At 48.1% G+C, this 18,089-nt stretch overlaps 1 long non-coding RNA gene across 1 annotated transcript; it reads right to left on the reverse strand.

Annotated features, from left to right (window-relative positions):
• LOC132666678 (uncharacterized) lies at nt 1-15,846 on the reverse strand. Its single transcript, XR_009604785.3, has 3 exons — nt 15,576-15,846; nt 1,415-1,535; nt 1-380 (listed from the first exon to the last, which is right to left on the reverse strand). It is a non-coding gene; the product is annotated as an uncharacterized LOC132666678 (long non-coding RNA).
• Between the last annotated feature and the right edge of the window lie 2,243 nt (nt 15,847-18,089).

An 18,089-nucleotide genomic window follows, 5' to 3' on the forward strand; every position in this document is an offset into this window, starting at 1 on the left:
TAAAGAATTTTGTATTATCTTCGCAATTTTTCTATAAATGTAAAAGTGTTCTAAAACATAAGGTTTATTTTTAAAAACACGGCACAAGGCTTTATTTAGTTTATTTACACTTTAGAGTGTCAAAGCCATTACACTGCCTACCTTGAAAATGGAATTTCCTCAATGGATTAAAATAAATATTCATTTATCCTACAGTTTTAATATGTTTTGAATCCAGGAGTTAAATTGATCAATAAAAGTTGGCTACCAATTACTTAGGTCAATGTCTTGTGAACTCAGCATCAAAAAAAAAAACGCAGCGTCGTTAATTTGTATGTAGTTGTAATACAAACAAGGAAAGACGACTGGTTCCTTGATCATTTTAACTTCGATGAAAATACCTGTAATGAAAGAAATCCACATAGAGCAGATATCAACCCCAATGCTTGCATTTTGCTTGCCTAAAATTGTTTAGTACAGAACGACTTACATTGTTGTGTAATTGGAACAATTTTGTTCTCCTTAAATAAAATACCAGCCAAAGATCATTCAGGCTGCAACTGACAAAAGGCGTTACTACTAGTTTCTTCTAATTTAGAGAATTCCCTTTTTTTTTTTTTTTTTTTTTTAAATCGAGAGTCTTGTTGCTACATTGAAGCTAAAAGGAGAGCGGGGTCGAAGCCCATTGGTGGTGTGCCTGGGCCGAGGGCAGGACTCTAAGCCAAGGGGCCTGCCCATTGGTGGGCTGCCCGGCAGCTGTGGGGCAGGGGCGCCTGGGATGGAGCTCGGAACCCATTGGCTGCGTCGCTGGAGGATGGTGTAATGGACCGCCAAGGCCTGTGCAGCCGGTTTCTACAGCAACGGAGGCTTGAAAGAGCCACTCAGATTTCGGCGTTCACCCCCAACTCCCCCTTCCGGAGGGGGCAGGGCGGCCTGGATTTGAGGGCCGGAGAGGAAGGCGTGGGGGATGGGAGTTAAGGGGCCAGAGCCTTCCTCCGACCAAAGCTACCTTGCAAAGCAACATTTGAACTGGGTTCGAGGAACCTGGCCTGCGTGTTCACTGGGGGGGAAGGGGGGGAAATCTGCCAAACAGCCATAAAGAAGAAAGCGGAAAATGATATATAATACGGTCCCTCCCTGATTTTTCCATTGGTAATATCTTGCATGTGAACGAGCACAAAGCCCGGCACAGAGTAGGGCCTCAATACTTAATGGGAGGGAGAAAGAAAAGGAAGGGAGGAAAGAAGAGAAAGGGGAGACGGAGGGAGGAGGATCCATGATGTGGGCAACGTGGCGTGAGACAAAGTGCCCGCCCTACTGGGCTGAAATTCCACAGTCAGACCCCGAGAACTGAGGGGGAATGATGGCCTTAGGAACGGGGGCTTGAAGGAGAGTGGGGTCGCCGGGGCGCTGGCGGAGGGAGGGGGCGGCTTACAGGCTCCTGGCTCTGGATATTTGGAAGACCTGACTCTGCAGTAAGACGCCCTGGGTTCACATTCCCGCGAGCTCTGTCACTTGCCAGCTGCCAGTGCTTCAAACTCTCCGGATCCCGGCGTCTTTGTGTTGGGGGAGTAATAATACTTCATTGAGTTGGTGTCAGAACTGCGTTAAGATAATGCATGTCAAGTTCTTAAAACAATGCCTGAAACATAATAAATGTGCAATCACCAGTAGCTGTTTTCACAATTGAAGAGGGGTGGGATCTAAGTGGAGAGAACAGGGCGGTTGTCATTGTTGGGTAAGGAGGGAGGCGGGAGGAGCAGTGTGGAAATCCTACAAAAGAGACCAGTTTGGATGTCATACAGAAAAATCACCGGAGATGATAGCCAGCGGGCAAAAAAGGAAGAAAAATGAAAACAAACAAACAACAACAATAACAAAAAACAAGGATGGTGGCTACTGTTTGCTGAGGGTCTGGCATTCTGCCAGATCCTTTGCATGAATTGTTTCATTTCATTTTCTCACCAGCCCTGATGAGACAGTTATCATTAAACCCATTTTTCTGGTAGGGAAACAGGCCCAGAGAGGTTATGTGGCTTGTCTGAGCTAAGAAATGACAAAACCAAACAGGGGCAATTGTGAGGCCCAGGACGAGAGTGCAATTGGAGGTCTGTATGTCTCTAGTTAGAAGTTATACATCAGTATAATGTGCTGAATGAAATATGTTTAATTCTCCTTCTTGATGAATATACTTTCAGAAAAACCTGGAAGGCCAGGTTCGAATTAGAATTACAGGACTGAAGGCACCTGGGTGGCTCAGTCGGCTAAGCATCAGACTCTCGGTTTCTGCTAAGGTCATGCATGATCTCAGGGTTTTGTGAGTTCGAGCCCCGAGTTGGGCTCTGACCTGATGGTGCGGAGCCTGCTTGAGATTCTCTCTCTCTCTCTCTCTCTCTCTCTCTCTCTCTCTCTCCCCCTCTCTCCCTCTATCCCTCCCTCTCTGTCTCTCCCTCTCTCTCTGCCCCTCCCCTGCTCATGTGGTCTCTGTCTCTCTCAAATATATAAACTTAAAAAAAAAAAACCAGGGGTGCCTAGGTGGCTCAGTCCGTTAAGCATCTGACTTTGGCTCAGGTCATGATCTCATGGCTTGTGGGTTCAAGCCCCACGTCTGGCTGTGCACTGACAGCTCAGAGTCTAGAGCCCGCTTTGGATTCTGTGTCTCCCGCTCCCTCTCTGCCCCTTCCCCACTCACAGTCTGTCTCTCTCTCCTCTAAAAATAAACATTAAAAAAATGTTTTTTAACCTTAAAAAAAAGAAAAAGAATTCCAGGACCTTTGGAATTCTGTGCCGGAATGTGTTGGCCCAAGGAGCAACTGGATCCTGCATCCTGCCCTTGTCCAGCTACCTCCCCTGCCTCCCATCCCACCAGGGAGGGACCCAGCATGCATGAGTGGACAACCCAGCCCCCACGTCCGAGCTGCCTCTTACAAACAGCTACTTTAAGAACTAAGCCTCCGGTCTATAAGGTGTGCATTAGGCAGTGTAGTTTGCCCTCAGCTGAGCAGGACCCAGGGATGAGACCCCCACGGGTGAGACCCGTGAAGGCTCTGTAAATGAGCTCAGGGATATTTTGGAAGGGAATTCTGGGGTCTTGGGAAATGTTCTAGAAAGGGAGGGCACAGACTCTGGTGGGCAGGTCCTCTTGTGCCCAGGAATCCTCACCCCCACCTCCTGGGGAGGAGCAATCAGGCCTCAGGGCAATGGCTATTCTTGCCAGTGGTAAGGGAGTGTTGAAGCCGGGCACTTGGAATCCAGGAACTAACTGCGTGCTCTCCCGGGTCCTCACTGTGCCAGGGGACTGGCAGGCGGTGTCAGTGATATGCCCTCAGAGAAATAGGGGAGGAGGGGCCAGACCTCTCAGGCTGAAGGAAACCCTTATCCAAGGTGAAGACTGAAGGAGTGAATTAGCTTTTTAAAGATGAAAGAATAGGAGCGCCTGGGTGGCTCAGTCGGTTGAGCAGCTGACTTTCGCTCAGGTCATGATCTCGCGGTCCGTGAGTTCGAGCCCTGCGTCGGGCTCTGTGCTGACAGCTCAGAGCCTGGAGCCTGTTTCAGATTCTGTGTCTCCCTCTCTCTGACCCTCCCCCATTCATTCTCTGCCTCTCTCTGTCTCAAAAATAAATAAATGTTAAAAAAAAAAAAAAAAAAAGATGAAAGAATAAGCCCTGGGGTCCCTGGGTAGCTCAGTCCTGTGGCGCGACCAGCTCTTGATTGCGACTCTGGTCCTGATCTCAGGATTTGATTTGTCAGTTTGAGTCCCGCCTCGGGCTCTATGCTGATAGTACAGAGCCTGCTTGGGATTCTCTCTCTCTCTCTCTCTCTCAAAAATAAATAAATAAACATTAAAAAATAGATAAGTGTACTCTTTTTTTCTTTTTTTTATTTATTTTTGGGACAGAGAGAGACAGAGCATGAACGGGGGGGGGGGGGGGGGGCAGAGAGAGAGAGGGAGACACAGAATCGGAAACAGGCTCCAGGCTCCGAGCCATCAGCCCAGAGCCTGACGCGGGGCTCGAACTCACGGACCGCGAGATCGTGACCTGGCTGAAGTCGGACGCTTAACCGACTGCGCCACCCAGGCGCCCCGATAAGTGTACTCTTAATCCCCTTCATTTATTTCACCCATTCCCCCAACCACCTCCGTAATTCTAAAAAAAAAAGAAAGAAAGAAAAGAAAAGAAAAAGATGAAAGAGTAAGCCCTTTTTCAGGAGACAGTCCGTGCAGGTGTGCTAAGGGATACCTCGAGTACCATTAAAGGACAAGTAGACACAATGTCTTGATCTGTAACCTTAGCCAAGTAATTTCTAGATCATTCATGCAATAAATATTTATTGAGCTTTTCCTGTGTGCCAGACCCAGTGTTAAATGCTGGGCTACAACCAAGAGCAAAAAAGTCATGATTCCTGCCCTCTGGGAGCTCAAAATTGAGAGATAGAGGCAGATATTAATCAAACCATGGCATAAATAAACATATCATTGTACTTGTGGGAGCTGCTGGGAGGAGGGAGTGTTAGAGGGTCTGGTCTAGAAGGTTAGGGAAGGCTGCAGTTAGAAAGTGGCATTAGAGCTGAACACTAGGAAAGGTAAGGGTTAACATGGGTCGAGTCTGGGAGGGTGAATTCCTGGAATGACTAGCAGGAGCCTAGCCAGGGTGGGGGGTGGGGGGTGAGGCCCAGAAGAGGCAGGACTCTAGCAGGGCCTGGTGGGCCCCAGGGAGAGGACACAAAGTCTTTGAAGGTCTTTAAACTGGGGAGTAATGTGATCAGATTTCATTCTGGGGACTGTTGTCCAGGATTGAAGGAGAGTGTGTTAGGAAGCAGAGAGACTAGTGAGTTGGCTGCTTGAGAGTCTTAAACTTTCCCATCAAAATTTCTTATTTTTAAAGATAAAGGAGGTGAACTTCAGGCTCTGTAGAATCTACAGGAATTTCTTTGAAGTCTTGTGTTGTATTTTGCATTTATTGTTGTTGTTGTTGTTGTTGTTTTTGCCGCAGACAACACGTGAAATCATTAAAACAAAACAAAACAAAGCCTCCAGGGACATACTGCATAAAATTAGTTTTCCTTTCACCTCACGCTCCAAATATCCCGTTCTTCTCCGAAAGCACAACAGTTACCAATGTCACTAATATCCTTCCAGAGTTGTTCTACATATAAATAAGCATTTGCACATATTAATTCTCTTAATTTAAATATAGGTCTATCAGATCATTACCATCGTGCACTTAAATCTTACAGTTTGATTGTCAGCTATAACTCAAAGCTGACAAAAATCAGAAATTTGAAATAGTAGCATACTGTATCTTGCTTTGTTCACTTTAAAATATGTCTCAGGGGCGCCTGGGTGGCGCAGTCGGTTAAGCGTCCGACTTCAGCCAGGTCACGATCTCGCGGTCCGTGAGTTCGAGCCCCGCGTCAGGCTCTGGGCTGATGGCTCGGAGCCTGGAGCCTGTTTCCGATTCTGTGTCTCCCTCTCTCTCTGCCCCTCCCCCGTTCATGCTCTGTCTCTCTCTGTCCCAAAAATAAATAAAAAACGTTGAAAAAAAAAAAATTAAAAAAAAAAAATAAAATATGTCTCAGAGAGCATTCTGTATTAATGCACAAAGAACTATTCTGTTAAACAGCTGCGTAGTGGTCCACTATTTAAATGTGCCATAGTCTATCTGACTAGTTCCCTATTGATAGGCAATCAGTTTCGTTCCAGTCCTTAGTACCCTAAGTAATTCTTCAGTGAACATCCTGGTACACGGGTATTGTTTACACATGTCCAAGTTTAGCTATAGATTCATTTCCTATAAATGAATGCTGTGTTACAGATTATGTAAATTAAAATTTTTTTCCCCAATGTTTATTGTTTTTGAGAGAGAGAGAGACAGAGCATGAGCAGGGGAGGGGCAGAGAGAGAGGGAGACGCAGAATCCGAAGCAGGCTCTGAGCTGTCAGCACAGACTCCGTCGCACAGACCGAGAGATCATGACCTGAGCCGAGGTCGGACGCTTAACCGACTGAGCCACCGGCCCCGCCCCCCCCCCATCCTCCTCCAAATTGTATCTGTGTTTACTTTCATGAAACATGTCCTCCCCCAAATATTCCCGGTCATGTTGATAAGCCAGTAAGGGGCACTGTATGGATACACTGGCATTGAACATGTCTGGTACACTCTCATGAAACTCCACCTTAAACTCGGGATGATCTGAGCCCTGCTCACCCGTAGCTTCCTCTTGTATCCCCCCCACCCTCCACCATACTGAACTCCTTCTGCTTACTCTTTGTTGGCCATACCTGGAGCTGACATGAACAGATATGATGGGCACCCTGGCTGTGAATGAGGTCCCAACAGAGCCCAGGAGCCTCTTGCAAAAGGAGGTAGATGGTTGGCTGAGTCCCTGGAGCAATAGGGAGCCCCAGAGGGCGTGCCAGAGCACTGGATTGGCATTTAGGAAGATGATTTGTTCCTTGGTCTGCCTCCTCCCATCACTCTGCCTCTATAAGGCCCTTATCAATGACCTTGACATTACTCAGGCCAGTGGGCACTCTTCAGACCTGACTTTGCTTGACATTTCTCAAAGCCAATTTTACTTGGTCTCTTGCGGCACTCAGTTTGGGTGTTAACCCCTCTCACTGTAACTTTCCTCCTTTGGTTTTTATGTCTCTACACCCTGGTTTCTCTTCTCCTTTTCTGGCTGTCCTTCATTAGCGTGTCACGATTTCCTTTTCCACCAGGTAAAACTCGCATGTCAGAGCTGCTTAAGGTATGCTCCAAGTTGCTGTAATCTTTCTTCCTTATGCTTTTTCTCCTGACCCGTTAGGAGACTGTAAAATCAGTTTAACGGGTCATGTAAGCATTTATAAAAGAACGAAGAAAATGTCAGGGCACCCCATCCACAGGGTTAATATTATTTCCTTATATACATAAATTCTTTTTTTTTTAACGTTTTTATTTATTTTTGAGACAGAGAGACAGAGCATGAACAGGGGAGGGGCAGAGAGAGAGAGGGAGACACAGAATCAGAAGCAGGCTCCAGGCTCCGAGCCATCAGCCCAGAGCCCGACGCGGGGCTCGAACTCACGGACCGCGAGATCGTGACCTGAGCTGAAGTCAGCCGCTTAACCGACTGAGCCACCCAGGCGCCCCTCCTTATATACATATAAACTGGTTTCTTTATAGGTAAGTACATATATGCATATGTCTTGTGGCCACGATATAAAATGCATATCTTATTATGGGATGTGGTTAAAGAGTTTGAAGACCATTGCTATAGGACTCCTGTTTATTTCTCCAGCCCAGAACTCTCGTTAGAATTTAAGACCTTGTATATTGAGCCACCTGTTCCACACCTTCTCTCAGACATCCTCTATGTCCCACAGCTGGAAACCTGGGAGTCCTCTTTGGCACTTACACCTCCCCCAGCCCATGTCTAAGTCTTGCTGCTTTAAACTCCTAAATATGTTTACCCTGCCTACTTGTCTTAAAAAAATTTTTTTTTCATGTTTATTTATTTTTGAGAGAGAGAGAGAGGCAGAGCACGAGCTGGGGAGGGGCAGAGACAGAGAAGGAGACACAGAATCCAAAACAGGCTCCAGGCTCTGACCTGTCAGCACAGAGGCCAACGCGGGGCTTGAACTCACGGACCGCGAGATCATGACCTGAGCGGAAGTCGGACACTTAACCAACTGAGCCGCCCAGGTGCCCCTCCCTGCCTACTTTGCTTATTCTGTCTTCATCATCCAGGTCCAAGGTACCCTCGTCGCTCACCTGGGGAAACTGGCCTTTTTTCTACTTGTGCTCCCCACTGACTCATTCTCTACAAAGTATCCACAATGATCTTTTATTTAAAATTTTTTTTTCCTTTTATTTATTTTAGAGAACTAGTGAAAGCATGAGTGGGGTTGGGGCACACACAGAGAAAGAGAGAGAGAGACAGACAGAGAGAGAGAGAGAATCTCAAGCAAGCTCCATGCTCAGCACGGAGGCTGACGAAGGGTTCTATCCCACGACCCTGGGACCATGACCTGAGCCGAAATCAAGAGTTGGACACTCAGCCGACTGAGCCACCCAGGCGACCCATGAATGATCTTTTAAAAATACAACCATGAGGCGCCTGGGTGGCTCAGTCGGTTAAGCATCCAACTTAGGCTCGGGTCATGATCTCACAGTTTGTGGGTTCGAGCCCCGCATCGGGCTCTGTGCTGACAGCTGGGAGCCTGGAGCCTGCTTTGGATTCTGTGTCTCCCTCTCTCTCTCTCTGCCTTTCTCCCTCTCCCACTCTGTCTCTCTCTCTCTCTAAAATAAATAATAAACATTAAAAAAAAAAAAAAAAAAGATACAACCCTGATCGTGTCACTTCCTTGCTCAAAGATCTTTCAGTGGCTCCTCAATAGATTCTTACACTCAAATTCTAAACATGGCTGACCAGACCCCAGGGTCTGTATCCTTATTTTGTACCATCATCTCCCTCCTACCTCTGCACTGGCCACACTGGCTGTTCTGGATAGGGTTAGATGTCAGACAGTATCTATTCCCACTGTTTGTTTTTGTTTTTTATTAAGTAAACTCTATCCCCCATGTGGGGCTTGAACTCACGACCCCAAGATCAAGAAGAGTCCGATGCTCTACCGACTGAGCCAGTTAAGTGCCCTCATTCCCACTGTTTATGTGCCTTACTGTGCTATGCATGCTGTAAAGCTAAAACTTTCTGACTCCCTTGCAGCTAGAGCTGCAGGAATTAGATATACTTGCATGAGGTTTGAAGGTGGAAGGAAGTAAGGCAGAAGTCAAATAGTTTTGGCTGTTTCTGCTCATAAGTAAGGTTGTGGAGACACCAGTGTCATGTCTCTGACTTCAAAACCTCATTTTACTGTCCTGGCAGTGGAATTGGCAGTAGTTTTCCGATCCCAGCAGCCTGTCCTTGGACGGTAGCTTCAGTAGTATGTCCTCAAACTCAACCCTTCCAGTGATGGCTCCTGGCTCTTTTCTGTGAGAGGCAGCAGCTCCTCTGGTAAATCAGTTCAGTAGTGTTCTAGGAGTCATTCCTAATACCCACCCTAGGTCCCATTACCTTCTTCGATACCTAGAGTGGTTTCTGTTTCTTTCTCTCTTTCTTTTTTTAATATTTATTTTTGAGAGGCAGGGGAGGGGCAGAGAAAGAGGGAGAGAGAGGATCCGAAGCAGGCTCTGCCTTAACAATGGGAGCAGGCGCAGTTCACGCAGGGCTTGAACTCACAAACCGTGAGATCATGACCTGAGCCAAAGTTGGAGGCTTAACAGACTGGGCCACCCAGGTGCCCCAAAGTGGTTTTCTAAACCTGGACTGATACACTGGGCTTCATTTGGTTTTAGTCATGCCTCCTCTCACCATAGGGTTATTAAACTTGTTATCTCTGCTGCCTAGGCTGCCCTTGTCACTGGTTAACCCCCATGCCGTCTCTCAACTCCTTCTGTATTTTTTTGATCTCAATTCAAACGTTTTTTGGGGACGTTATCCCTGACCCTGACCCCTAAGATCAGACCCATCTCTGTATGTTTCTTGCAGTGCTTTTTATCACACTTTGTAATTATGTCTTTGTGTGGTTCTAGAATTTGAGCCCCAGGGAACTTGACTATGTTGCTGTATGCCATTTCCTAGAAAGAGTTGGTGCTTAATATATATGCGAAATAAGTGAATGGAATGGAGGCGGCCAGACTGGAGGGGGTCAGGACAAAATAAAGCCTCTTAAGTAACACTGACAAGCCCTGGGTCACCTCCTCTTGGCCTTTTCCCAACCACATCTTTCTGTGACTCTGTAGCCAGCCTGAGCAGCCTGTGTACTCTGGCCTCCGGGCCTTTGCACAGGCTGTTCCTGTTGCTTGGATCTCTCTTCCCTCTCCACCTGACTTATTCATCTTGTGGGTGTCAGTCATGACATCATCATCTCTTCCAGGAGACCTGTACTTCAGACAATTTTATATGCTTTCTATATACTTTTTTTCAGAGTATTAAAAAAATTATTAAAAAAACTGCTCATCCCTTATCTGTATCTCCTTCTGCAAGTAACCCTCTCATTCCCGGGTGTGTGCAAACTACCCGCAGAAGGGCTTGGCTCTAATGGCCCTCAGTATCTGTTGAAAGCTGAATAAAAGAAATGTCAGCTAATCAGCCAGCCTCAGCTTGGGGATCTCTGCACACTCTCTAGGAGCCCATGAACAGTGAGGGATTGTAATTCGGAGGTAGCTAGATCAGGAGGAAGCTGGGGGAGGTTTGTTCCGCTCCAGCCCATGGCTGAGTCCCCAGACCGCCAGGCAGGAGGCCCTGGAGTAGATCCTGTGGGGGATGGGCAGGGAAATAGTTTCTTCCTCTGCTCCCTCCAGGAGAGTTGGAGGGGGAGGGAAGGCAGAGAGAGGGAAGATTCCTTCCAAGGAGGCTCCTTGGCACGGTGCCTGCTTGGAGGGAGGGCGGATATGATGAATGCAGGCTTTCTCTCCGCCTTCAGCCCTGTGATGGAGGGAAACCCAAGGCAGAGAAGGGAGAGCTGATGGGGGAGGGACAGGACTGGAGGGAGGGATCGAGGAGGGAAAAGTCTGTTTGCTTTGGGAGACAGGAAGGAGGGGCTATACTGGCTTGGCAAGGCGGGGCTCTCAAGAGCCACCCAGGCCTCAACCACACCTGATCAGCTCTGGAAATATCCTGAAATCACTGAGTTAGAGAATCAGTACACTGAGAATTTTAATTCTTAGGATTGGATCATTTCAACATCTCTGAGCTGAAAATCCTTGTCAGTTGTGTCTGGGGTCTTCAGGGCTGGCTTGGAGGAGTGAGTCAGCTCTCTGGGAAGTTTCCCAGACTCTTTCTTACTCCCTAATACCTGGAAGAGATGGCGTTTTTTAGAAACCTATGAATACTTTGCATCCTATTTGTGGCACTTCCCCATTGTAATCTGAGGGCAGAATCCCTCTCTCTCACTTTAATACCATTCAGAACTATAGTCTCAAGCCTGGCTGCCAATCAGAATTGTTGGGGGCGGGGGTGCTTGCTAAAAATGTTTTCATTCACACCAGTGATTTTGATTCCTTGGAGCAAAGTTAGGACTTAGAACTTGAGTTTTTGCCATGTGCCAAGTGAGTGTAACGCATACATAAGGTTTAGGAGACAATGCCAAAGGGTCTGGCACAACATAGTAGGTGCTACGTGTTGCCTACAGGGGTTGGAAATGCATTTGCAGGGTAAACAAATGATGGGTAAGAAGCATGGATTAAACTAGAGTCTGTGTGCCCTAGCATCTTCCACTCTGAAAGGAAATAGGGCAACAGTGTTAGCAATACAAAAGATAAATATTTATTCAGAACAAAACTTTTAACAATCGATTTTACATTCTAAGCCACAAGGAAATAGCAAAACATAAAGCGAAGGAAAAACAAAAACTAAAAGAAAAGCAGTGTACTGTCTTTTCTACTTTAACTTGATAACACTTAGTTGACCCAATGCCCTCTTGCAAGTGGTCTGTTTTGCAAGTACATTTTAGAGTTAACAGCTCACTTACGATTACAGGTTAAAATCACCTTTCTCCTGTGAGTGAGGAAGCTATAGATGAGCTCCAGTCAGATGCTTCTCTGGGGTTTCTAGCTATTGAGGCTAAGGTGCAAATGTAAACCTCCGGTAGGTTTCCTTACTGAGGAGCACCCCCATTTCTAAGCAGTGGCAATGAGTGGTGGAGGGTGAGGTCCCAAAGGACTTGGCACTTCAATCCAGATACAGTACCCCAGGGAGCAGTAAGTGCACCCTGGATTATGTTCCTTTGTCCCTTCCTGATCTCCCAAGTATTCAGAAGCCCCTGCTAAATGTCTTTCTCCCCCGGATGATTTCTTAGCATTCCTCTGGGCTCATCATTCTGGAGAGATCAGACTTTCTGGGCCCTCAAGTGTTGAGGAAAATGTTGTGAAGTGTGAGAGGTAGTGGAATGAGCACCGGGCTTGGGGTCAGGGAACTCTACTCTAGGCTAGCTCTGGAACCAGACAGCTATGTGATTTTGACCCAGTCACTGACCCTCTCTGGGCCTGTTGCACCTGTTGGAAATCCAGGGGATTGGCCTAAACCAATTTTTAGGTCCTTTCCAGCAAGAAAATTCTAAATTCCATGATTCTGTGAAAAATGGCTTCTGAGCCACTGAACAGCTGTCCCAAAGTCCATGCATTTTAATGCCATAAGAGAGGCCCTTGGCCACCATTCAGAGCTTATTGACTCAGATTACATACACTTCTAACAACACTGGTTTCACAAATTCTCAGACCACATAGATGAGAAGCAGCAAATTAAAAGGGGGAGGGGAAGAGCTGTAAAAAGTAGACACCCTGACAGAAGCCACAGTCAACAATGTTCTGGATTCAACAAACACTGACGGAGTGCCTACCACGTGGTGGGCCCTGTACCTAGGGCCGGGGCATAAAGATGAGCAAGGCAGCCCAATGGGTGAAAATCCTGGGAGAGGACAAGGCGTGGGGAGTAAAAAGTACAAAAAAAAAAAACCCCACACAAAAACCACAAAAAACCCCCCAATACAACCCAGGTACAAAAACGAAAAACAAAATCTTAAAAAGAGGCGACACATCTGCACACGACAGTTCTCGGTAGTCACTGATGACAGAGTCACCAATTCAGAAAAGGCTGAAATGGAGTAAACTCGGTTTAAGAAGGCAGAGAGAGAGATGTCTCTTGTACGTTTAAAAAGATCTCCTTCAAAAACGATAAAAAATGGTTTAAAAAAAAGTTTTGGCACTTAAGAGGGGGTAAGCTGGCTCTGGGTTCCCCTGGCAGGCAGGCGGGTATTCAGTGCCCAGCCACCCCGGTTAGCTGAGCTGCCACGGAATTGTGAACTGCTTTGGGACACTGGGCAAAGGCGTGTCCTCGCTTGCCGCAGAGGTTGCAAACGATGCCCTTCCGGCAGTAAGGGCTCAGATGCCCCTCCTCCCCGCACCTGAAGCACCTGTCCTGCGTGCAGCTGCCGCTCATGTGGGTCCGGGAACCACATTTAAAGCACGTCTTGGGCTGCCCCTTGTACCAGCTGTAGCCCCTCTCGGCCCCCAGGAAGAAGGCCCCGGGCAGGTGCCTGACCCCGCCCTCCCCCTGGCGCAGCTCGATCTCACACTTGTACTCCCCGGTCCAGATCCCAAACCTGTCGGTCACTTTCACGGGCACGGCCAGGACATCGCAGTGGCGCTTGAGCCAGGTCACGATGTCCTCCACGTCCACCGTCTCGTTCCGGAAGAGGATGAAGAGCGTCTTCAAGCTGGACTTGCTCCGCCCCAGCACCACAAAGTTCTCCCAGCAGTCCTCCTGCTCGCGCTTCTCCTCGTAGACGCGTAGGAACAGGGCCAGCTTCTCCGCCGAGCGGAAGCTCACGTCGAACTCGCGACTGCCCGGGATCTGGATGACCGCGTAGATGTCGCTCGGGTCCATGCCGATGGAGCGCAGGATGAGCGCGCCCACCACGAAGTCCCGAGTCGGGCAGGCACCCTCGTCTCCCTGGAAACAGATGCGCACCAGGAAGCGGCCTTTGCCCGGGCCCGCCGCGGGGCCCGTCGCCACTGCCTGCTCGTCCTGAGCGGGCCGCTCGGCTGCGTCCTCGGCCGCGCCAGGCCTGGCCGGGCCCGCCATGGCCGCCGCCTCGGCCTTCTTTCTCCGGGCCGCCTCGGCCGCGCCTTTCTTCTTGCGCGGGTCCGCCGCCTCGCCGGCCGGGTCTCTCCGCCGGCCCTTCGGGTCCCCGCGGCCGGCCGGGGGGAAGTCACCGAGGCCCGGCGCCGCCAGGCCCGCGGGGGCGCCTAACCCGCCGCCCACGCCGCCCACGCCGCCGCCGCCTTCCTCCTCCCGCCGCGGCGGCCGCGACTCGCGGAACTCGCCCTTCTTCTCGGCCAGGTTCTTCACCACCTGGGCCCAGCCCATCTTCTCGCGGCCGCCCTCGGCCTCCTCGCCGCGGGCCGCGGGCCGCGCGGGGGGCAGGAGCTGCGGCCGCCCCCGCTTCCTCTCCTCCTCCGCGCCGCCGCCGGTGGCCATTTTACCTCCTTCCCAGCATCCTCCACTCGCTCCCGCAGCCAAAGGGCGCCCATCCGCGCGCCCGCCCGCCCGGGGCTGTGGGGGTTTGGTGTGTGTCTGTGTGTGTGTGTGTTTTTTGAAATTCGACGCTTCTCTCCCCCGCCCCACCGAAGGTATTTACCCGCGGCGCGCAGCGGCCAGCGCCGGCCCCGAGCCCTCGGGTAACGGCCGAGCCGCGTCTCCGCCAGCGCGCGCTCCGGCCCCACCTCCTGGGCGCCCGGGCGGGATGCGCCGCTTGGAGCGCGTCCCTGTCCCTTGCGAAGGCTTGGCAGCCCGGGGCCACGCTCTCGAGGATTCGCTCTTTCGCAAGCGGTCCTCGATGATTTCATTCAGGCAGCATCGCGAACGGCCCACGGTCCCAAGACGAGCCTATTTTGTTTTCTTTTCTATACCTCTTCTGTTTAACCAGAAACAAACGAAACTTAGCTCTCCCTCCTTTCAGAGCCTACGGCAGTGCATTGTTTTTCCAACGTTGGGTTATGGACATTTTCAAACACAAAGTTGAAAGAATTTTACGGTGAACATCTTACCTTTACCTTTGGAGTATTTTAACATCATTAGAATTTTTACTGTGCCTTATCACAGTACACCTCTATTCATCAGTCCTTTTGATACATTCCTAAATGATGCTGCATTTTTTAAAAAGACCCATTATACTCATGATGACAATTATAATATATTGAGCTCTTCAGTGCCCGGTACTGTACTAAGCTCATTAGCACACTTTAAGCTCTATCACATGGAATCTTCCAAAACCACGCTGTAATGACACCCCTATCACAGGAGGCAGGGGCCTGGAGACCGGGTTAAAACACTTGGCCGAGTGTCAGAGTAATAGGCGACCGCATGTGTAGGTGGCTTATATTTCGAAACTGCTTTGCTTCTGACATTGTGGATCAAGGACTATTTGCATCAGACTCTCCGGAAAATCTGGTTGACATGAAGATTCTCAGCTGAAGTTCGCACTGGACAGAATTTGTATTCCTCCATCTGTCTCAAATGGTGCTTTGGAAGCATTAATAAAATCTGGGTGTTTGAGGGGATGGGTTAACAATACGCTTTGTCAGCTTTGTTTTCTTTATGCAAATCTGTGTGCATCTCAGGGTGTTTCAGTGACCATTGTGACTTTAGTGAAAGAAGAGGTGGATTGTGGAGTCAGGGAGACCCTGGTGTGAATCTGACTGCTTTGAATCTCAGCCTTGTCACATGGGGCCAATGACCTCAGTTTTCATAGGCTCAGTTTGCTCATCCATAACAAAGGGATATTAATGTCTACTCTCAGAAGACTAATGTTGGGGTTCAAGGAGATTGTGTGTCAAAGAGCTTGGTCCACAGGGGGTTTCCAAGAAAGGCTATTCTTCATTCTGTTGGTGTTTATTCTTTCTGCTTGACGGCTCAAGTCTTTCCACTGGGAGGAGGTTTACAAAACCAAATAGAACCTATATAATTTTAATAATCTCTCCCATTCCTCTTAACCTAACTGCTCACCCCAGGCAACTATCATACAGATATTTACAAGGATCAGGCAGGTACCTTAAATAAGGACAGTGTGCTGGGTGAACTGGAGAGCAGGTATTCTGTCTGAAGGGGCAGCCGCCAATCATCTTCCAGCTGATTATTGCTAGGGCTCACTGTAGCCAGATATTCCAAATTCTAAAGAGAAAACCAAACTATTTTATTTGTGGGAAACATTCTTCCTTCTCCTTCTACAAGGCTGTCTCCGCTATATTTGGTTCCTCTCTACAAAATTTAGAACCAGCTCACTAAATTCCAAGAAACCACTTTTTGGGATTTCAATCGGAATTGCATTGCGTTTGTACAGAACTGCCATTTGATAATACTAAATCACCTCATCTATGACCTCACTGGATTTCTCGTTTATTTAAGTCTTATTTGGATAAACTTCAATAACATTTTATAGTTTTCTTCATACACGTCTTGCATAATTAAAAAATTCATTTTGGGACACCTGGGTGGCTCTGACAGTTAAGTATCCGACTCTTGATCTCGGCTCAGGTCCTGATCTCACAGTTTGTGAGTTTGAGCCCTGCACTGGGCTCTGTGCTGACAGCTCAGAGCCTGCCTGGAATTCTGTCTCCCTCTCTCTCTGACCCTACCCCACTCATTCTCGTTCTCTCTAGAAATAAATAAATAAACTTAAAAAAATCAATTAAAAAAGGGAATACAAATTGAATTTTGTGTATTAACAACGCTGACATCTTTTAAAATTTCCAATGGTTTTTAAAATCACTTAAAAAATTTTTTTTAAGTTTATTTATTTTGAGAGAGACAGAAACAGCATGAGTGGGGTGGGCAGAGGGAGAGGAAGGGAGAGAATCCCAGGCAGGCTCCAGTGCAGAGCCCGATGGGGGGCTCAAACTCACAAACCTGTTGGATCATGACCTGAGTTGAAACCAAGAGTCAGACAAGACGCTTAACCGACTGAGCCACCCAGGTGCCCCTCACCTTGCTTTTCTATGTTGATACGTTCAGCCATATTGTCTGAATAACAAAGGTTTTGGTCTTTCTGTTCAGATCTAACAGTTCTTCTTGGGGGCACCTGGGTGGCTCAGTCAGTTGAGCGTTCGGCTCAGGTCATGAACTCGTGGTCCGTGAGTTTGAGCCCCGCGTCAGGCTCTGGGCTGATGGCTCAGAGCCTGGAGCCTGCTTCCGATTCTGTGTCTCCCTCTCTCTCTGCCCCTCCCCCGTTCATGCTCTGTCTCTCTCTGTCTCAAAAATAAATAAATGTTAAAAAAAAAATTTAAAGGGCGCCTGGGTGGCTCAGTTGGTTGAGCGCCGACTTCAGCTCAGGTCACGATCTCGCGGTCTGTGAGTTCGAGCCCCTCATCAGGCTCTGGGCTGATGGCTCAGAGCCTGGAGCCTGCTTCCGGTTCTGTGTCTCCCTCTCTCTCTCTGCCCCTCCCCGTTCATGTTCTGTCTCTCTCTGTCTCAAAAACATAAATAAATGTTAAAAAAAAAAATTTAAAAAAAAAATAAATAAATAAAAATTTTAAAAAACAGTTCTTCTTGGCTTACTGTACTATCCAGGACCTCTCATCTAACCAAACATATATTAAGCATATTTGTTTTATTTCTGACTACAAAGAAATGTTTGTATTTTGAAAAGATTTGACCTGTGGATTGGGTTCTGGCTCCATCTGAAATTTTACTAACCACATCTTATATTGTAAGATTTTGTCGGTATGTGTATGGCCATTCCTTCCATCAATTCCCTTTTTCTCAGGTCAAATTTTGCAGATCCAAGATTTCTGTAGTCTCTTTTGGTCATTTTTAGCTTTATTTCTTGTTGATTATCACTGTCAGCAATCTTCCCTAAGAGTTGGGTAAAAGACTGAAAATTTATATTTATTTCTCGGTGAATTTCTTTAGAAATTGTCAGCCATTCTCCTTAGCAGTCAGATTGGCCTATTGCAGAGATCATTGAACCAGGAGCTACAGGGGCCAGGCAGGTACTCTGAAAAACTCCGTCCAGATGGGCACTGAAGCCATCTACAGAGGGGAGACTTTACTCATTTCTGGCAAATTATTGCCATGGAAGGATATCAGAATTGGTCAGTTTGGCGCCTCAGTCTGGGTTCTTATTGACAGACTTCTGGCATTGCACTTTTTTTTAAAGGTTAGTTAGGAGACTGTGACAGAGGCATGATTTGAGATGGACCTTGAAATAAGAAGCAGGTTTTGGAGAGGAAGACAGAGAAGAAAAAAAAAAAAAGTCCGTGGGCCAGGCAAGTCTCTCTGTGCTGCAAGGTTGTAGATTGGGTGTGAGAGGAAAGCAAAGTATGTGTATGTGTGGGTGGTGGTAGTAAGCGGTATAATTCCAGGTATACTTTGAAGGTATTGCTGACAGTCTTGGATGTGGGGTGAGAGGTAAGTCAAAAGATGAGTCAAGGGGGAGGGGTGCGCATGGGTGGCTCAGCCAGTCTTGATTTCAGCTCGGGTCATGATCTCAAGGTTCGTGAGCTCAAGCCCTGCGTTGGGCTCTGTGTGGACAGTGCAGAGCCTGCTTAGCCCCTTCCCCTGCTCGCA

The sequence above is a fragment of the Panthera onca genome, chromosome A3, assembly GCF_046562875.1.
Source record: "Panthera onca isolate mPanOnc1 chromosome A3, mPanOnc1 haplotype 2, whole genome shotgun sequence".
Taxonomy (NCBI): Eukaryota; Metazoa; Chordata; class Mammalia; order Carnivora; family Felidae; genus Panthera; species Panthera onca.